The 6,352-nt window shown below is 39.1% G+C and overlaps 2 long non-coding RNA genes across 4 annotated transcripts; one reads left to right on the top strand and one right to left on the bottom strand.

Moving 5' to 3' along the window:
• LOC109822268 lies at nt 671-3,127 on the top strand. Of its 3 annotated transcripts, none has more exons than XR_002242066.1 (5): nt 671-775; nt 870-2,262; nt 2,370-2,434; nt 2,536-2,570; nt 2,817-3,127. It is a non-coding gene; the product is annotated as an uncharacterized LOC109822268 (long non-coding RNA). The 3 variants fall into 3 exon arrangements; XR_002242064.1 differs by having other exon boundaries at nt 2,536-2,582; XR_002242065.1 differs by having other exon boundaries at nt 870-2,434.
• On the bottom strand, nt 3,700-4,549 carry LOC109820174. Its single transcript, XR_002241746.1, has 2 exons — nt 4,143-4,549; nt 3,700-4,048 (listed from the first exon to the last, which is right to left on the bottom strand). It is a non-coding gene; the product is annotated as an uncharacterized LOC109820174 (long non-coding RNA).

The raw sequence follows: 6,352 nt of genomic DNA, 5'->3' as shown, positions 1-6,352 counted from the left end.
CACACACACACACACACACACACACACACACACACATATATATATATATATATATATATGTATATATATATGTGTGTATGTACACGCGCGCGCGCGCGCGAACACACACACACACACACACATATATATAGGAATTTTCGGATGCGAAAAGTTTTCGCACACAAACAGTGCGAAAAGTTGCTGAGCCGTTGGATGCGAAGGAACGGAGAGATCATAATTTCACGGTTTTAAATCCCTATTCCCAATGTACTCCACATTTCCATTCATTAACTCTCTGCCCCCAAAAACCCTCCTCCCTCTCTCTCGAAAAGTTTTCGCACACAAACAGTGCGAAAAGTTGCTGAGCCGTTGGATGCGAAGGAACGGAGAGATCATAATTTCACGGTTTTAAATCCCTATTCCCAATGTACTCCACATTTCCATTCATTAACTCTCTGCCCCCAAAACCCTCCTCCCTCTCTCTCCCCATTCCGTCGCCTCCTCCCCCTCCTCCCGTCCGTCGAAGACCCCCTCCTCCGCATCCAACGACGTCTCGTTCGTGACCATCCCAGCTCCGGACCCCGACCCCAGGTCCGGACCCGACCCCAGCGAACAGACCCGACCCCGACCCTGACCCCAGCTCCGGTTCAGTAGGGCTGGGGTCGCTTGTGGGGCTGCCGTCGCTTGTGGGCGACCCCAGCTCCGGTTCCGACCCCGACCAGCGAGGGCGCCCAAGGCCGTGGACGAGGATTTGTACAAAATCCCCCCTGAGCTCCTCCGCCAAAAGCCCAAGAGGGTATATTTTTTCCCCCTTAGATTTCTCTACTTAATTCGTCACATGTACTTTTTTTTAATAAAGTTCTTGCCCTTTTTTTTTAAATTTGTTGCAGAAGAGGATGCTGAGGAAATTGTTGTCAGGGTGCCTGGGCCTCAACTGTGTTGCTTGAGAGCTGAGCTTGGAGAGGAACAGGGGGGATAAGAGAGGATGGCAGCGTTACATTATATTAAAGATCCTAGCTTTTGCGTTACATTATATTAATTTCACTGACGTCTTCAAAATTCGGATAAAGACAGCACAAGTAGCAGGGTTAAGTAAACTTTGTAACTGGCCAATTCTTGTCATTCATAAACCAATGTTGTCATTTATACAAGCTTCTACGTTTTAAGCTGATAATCAGTACAAAACCTAGTCGTAATTATATGAATGAACCTTGAATACGTAATAAAGTGACTAGATGGCTAAAATTACCAAATATGTATTTCTTGTAGAACCCCTAACCAATTTGGTACTTTTTTTAAGCTACGGCTTCATTTTGGTTTTTTTTCTTAGCCTGATGGTGAAATAGCCCAAACGTCCGCCGACTAAATTAAGTGTTTTTTTAGGATGTATTTCTTGTGCCGTTTGTAGGTATAAATCACCATTGGCAAAGTGTTTTTTAGGATGTGGCTTGATCCCAAACGAAGAGGCGAAGTCTTTCATATGGTTGTTTAACAAATGGATTGAAGCAATGGGTCATCCTCCTTCGGGCATGATTACAGATCAATGTCTTGGCATATGCAAGGCAATTGAAACAGTTTTTCCAGAAATTCGGCACAGGTTTTGTATTTGGCATATCTTGGACAAAGTTCCGGAGAAGTTGGGTAAATGGGCTTTAATATGGAATTTATGAAATCTTTCAAAGAAAATATTTGGGACTCCGAGACTGCTACCTCTTTTGAAGAGAATTGGGTTTCAATTCTTAAGAAAATTGAAGACTTTGTGGTCAATGGAAAAACAAATGGCTCAAATCTACACAAAAAAAATTGAAGACTTTGTGGTCAATGGAAAAACAAATGGCTCAAATCTACACAAAAAAAATCTTTTATATTTTTCAAGACGAGCTTCAACCTAGCTTAATGTATAATATTGAGCTAGTAAAAGAAAATGAAAGAGAAAGTACTTTCCATTTGAATTTTTGTGGTCATGATGAAAGAGGGGCTATCTTCTAATGACGCATATGAATTAATGCGTGAAATGATGATGGATGCTATTAATAAGGTGTAACGTTTGAAACTCATCAATGATGAAGAAATTGGACAAGATGTGGAAGGACATTATATGAATGCGGAGTGTTCTCAAGATGTAGTTCATGAACCAAGTCAAGCAAGAACAAAAGGAAGGCCTAAAGGGAAGAGGTTAAAGCCATCGAGGGAGATCCGCAAATACAAGCCGAGGAAATGCAAATTGTGTGGAAAGCGAGAACAAAATCATGATAGCAGAAATTGCCCTCTAAAGTTGTTAATGTAGTGTATCATTTATGAGAGTAATATTAATGCTATTATTTTTTTAAACTATTTTAAGTTGGTGCAATGATCTTTTAATATGTTTTGCTATCATCACTTTTTTGTAGTGATTCAATGGAACAAGATAATATTGATGAAGCCACTGATGATTTAGAGGATTCCTTTGAGGAAGGTAATGTGATTTACAAGATAATATTGATGAAGCCATTTTTTAATATAATGTGTTTTTTTAATGTGATGAATGACTTTGTTTTTTAATGTTTTTTAATACAGATGAAGTTCTCACTATTGCGTGAAGTTTCATCAAGGTTGGCGTGCAAGTATAAAATCCAATCCTGGAAATACAGCATCCCAAGTCTCTTTTTGTGCTTGCTTTAGAAGTCATATCACATTTGACACACCATTAGCTATGCAAAGGAAATCTTGTTTTATCTTATTAAATGCCTGTCTTTGATGATTCCCTTCAACATGAGCATATAAGTTAAATCCACTCTTGCTACTTGTCTGCACTATTTTATGATTTGTTTCTAATTTTTATAATTTGTTTATTTTAGGTGAAATGTCATACTCTGATTGTAGCTACAGGAGCTACTGCTAAAAGGGTTAGATTACCACGTGAAGATGAATTTTGGAGTAGGGGAATAAGTGCTTGTGCAATATGTGATGGTTCTGTAATGTTTCTGCTATCATCAACTTGGTGTAATGTTTTTTGCTAGATGGTTGCTATCATTATAGATGGTTGCTAACATCAACTTGGTATAGCAATTCCTTTGGCTAAATTGGTAGATGTTTTTTGTTCTTCTGTCTTCTTTGAAGTCTGTAGCTTCCGATTTGCGATAAATCATATGGTGCAGATTTTCATGTTTGTTTTCATTTCATCCATATCATACATTGATAACTAATTCCAGGTGTTGTACAAAATATGCATCATACTGCGATCAATTAGTTCGCAGTATACCCACGTCCCAAAACTCTCCCCTCCTCCAAAGCTTCTCGCGAGCTCCGATACCCAACAACTCCCACCACCACGGCTGCTCCAATGCCCAACAACTCCCAACAACTACCAAGCCCTCCTCGAGTTCATCTTCCCTTGGCTCAGCTTCCGTATCTCCACCTTCGAGCAAAAAGCCGTCCAAGCCCTCGTCGAACAAAAATTCGTGCACGACTCCCTGAGCTACGCGCGTGGCTACCTGGCCGATGTCCTACCATCGTCTGTCGACAAAGTCATATATATTTCAAGCAAAAAATGCACAGTAGAAATATCCCAGCGAAATATCCCAGCGAAGGTCCAAAGTACAGGGGGCCTGTTTGCAGCTAACATTTCTTTCTTTCTTTTTTTTTTTGAAAAATAACCCAGCGAAATATCCCAGCGAAGGTCCAAAGTTCAGGGGGATTAAGTGGAGGTAACCCAATTTTAAGCACACAGACCATAATTGCTTCACTAATAATCCTCAATTATATATTTCAAGCAAAAATGCACAGCAGAAGCTATAACAGGTCACCATTAACAAACATTCCCCCCGCTATTTCTTACAATATATTTGCTTACCAAAAAGACAGTGTCTTACAATATATCCCATCACACTGATTAAAAAAAATCGCAAAAACAAGAAAAAAAAAGAAAAATCCATGGTGAGTTCAGTGCAGAGCAGCAAAAGCTAGGATCTTTAATATAATGTAACGCTGCCATCCTCTCTTATCCACCCCTGTTCCTCTCCAAGCTCAGCTCTCAAGCAACACAGTTGAGGCCCAGGCACCCTGACAACAATTTCCTCAGCATCCTCTTCTGCAACAAATTTAAAAAAAAAGGGCAAGAACTTTATTAAAAAAAAGTACATGTGACGAATTAAGTAGAGAAATCTAAGGGGGAAAAAATATACCCTCTTGGGCTTTTGGCAGAGGAGCTCAGGGGGATTTTGTACAAATCCTCGTCCACGGCCTTGGGCGCCCTCGCTGGTCGGGGTCGGAACCAGAGCTGGGGTCAGGGTGTTCGCTGCCGTCGGGGTGTTCGCTGGGGTCGGGATCTGAACCGGAGCTGGGGTCAGGGTCGGGGTCGGGTCTGTTCGCTGGGGTCGGGTCCGGACCTGGGGTCGGGGTCCGGAGCTGGGATGGTCACGAACGAGACGCCGTTGGATGCGGAGGAGGGGGTCTTCGACGGACGGGAGGAGGGGGAGGAGGCGATGGAATGGGGAGAGAGAGGGAGGAGGGTTTTGGGGGCAGAGAGTTAATGAATGGAAATGTGGAGTACATTGGGAATAGGGATTTAAAACTGTGAAATTGTGATCTCTCCGTTCCTTCGCATCCAACGGCTCAGCAACTTTTCGCACTGTTTGTGTGCGAAAACTTTTCGCATCCGAAAATTCCTATATATATGTGTGTGTGTGTGTGTGTGTTCGCGCGCGCGCGCGCGTGTACATACACACATATATATATACATATATATATATATATATATATATGTGTGTGTGTGTGTGTATATATATATATATATTATAATATAATATATATATATTATATAATATTTATAATATATATATATAATATATATATATATATATATATATATATATAGAGACGAGCAGAGACGAGAGAGAGAGAGAGAGAGAGAGAAACTTATGTCAACTTAAGTGGACGTCCACTAAGTTTCTTAGTCATTGATAATCACTTGATTGAGCTATATTGTAGATGATCCGCTCCGTTGAACTTAATCTACATATTCTAAAACCACAACACACCAAATTTGGGGTGAACATGTCGTGGTTTGACCCTCCGTCAAGTCATGTAAAAAGTTCTATTCATTCAAAACCGTTAAAATTGATACGAGTGGATGAATGGTCAAACCATGATGGGTTCACCCCAAATTTGGTGTGTTGGAATTTTAGAATATGTAGATCAAGTTCAACGGAGCGGATCATTCACAATGTAGCTCAATTAAGTGTGTGTGTGTGTGCGCGCGCGCGCGCGCGCGCGCACACACATATAGGAATATGATAATGAAATGATGTGCTCATATTCTTATTATGAGCTAGCCCAATAGGATACTTAAAACAATGATCGGCATCGCCCATCATGATTTGCACTCCTCATGATCTATATGTAGAAAGTTATATTATTTTGAAAATTTTAATCATTGTTTTGGATGTGTGTAAAAGGGCTGACTGTAAATTGCCTGATGAATCAATATATAAAACTAGTTTGATTCATATTCTAGATGACTCTAAATTATATAAAGATGTTATCATATACATTTCATGACGTATTGAGCAAAATGTATGGTGCCAATCATGAATTTGATGACCCTATTAGTCTAGCTTACGATAAAATTTAAACTCATCATCTTATACTATCATTACTATATGTGTGTGTGTGTGTGCGCGTGCGCGCCATTTTGTTAAATAAGCTATTAAAAGATAGCCATGGGATGATGCTCTTCCTAAAAGTAATGATATTGTGAGATGATGAGCTCAAATCTTATCATGAGCTAGACTAATCTGTTCATCAAATTCATGATCGACATCATACATCTAGTTCAATACGTCATTAAATATATATAGTTAAATTTTTATATAATTCGGTGTTTTCTAGAATATGAATCAAACTAGTTTGATATGTTTATTTTTCAGGTAGCTTAATAGCTGTCCCTCCTACATACAACTAAAATAATAATTAAAAATTTTAAAATAATATAAGGTTTTCTACATATAGAACATGATGAGTGCAAATCACAATGGGTGGTGCCGATCAATATTTTTAGTAGCCTATTGGACTAACTCATGATAAGAATCTTAGTTCACCATCTCATTGTATCATTTATCTAAAAGAGAATATGTTTTTTAACCTTTGTTGTTAAAAATATCCACATATGCCCTTTGCGCATCTTGGTATTAAACACAGACCAAATAAAAACAAATTCAAAACTATTTGTCAAATAATTTGTCAAAAGACTGTAAAAACTTAGAATCAAGGCAGGATTAAGTAACTAATTGGAATAATAAAAATGCTGAATTGAAGATTTTTGGTGGTTACAAAAGAGAGGAACTCAAGGAAAGTTGAGAAGTGCATGAGAATCTTACAAATAAAAAAAATATAT

The sequence above is a fragment of the Asparagus officinalis genome, chromosome 8 (genome assembly GCF_001876935.1).
Source record: "Asparagus officinalis chromosome 8, Aspof.V1, whole genome shotgun sequence".
Taxonomy (NCBI): Eukaryota; Viridiplantae; Streptophyta; class Magnoliopsida; order Asparagales; family Asparagaceae; genus Asparagus; species Asparagus officinalis.
The sequence above is the reverse complement of the archived record's forward strand: the minus strand, read 5'-3'. Positions and strand labels throughout refer to the sequence as shown.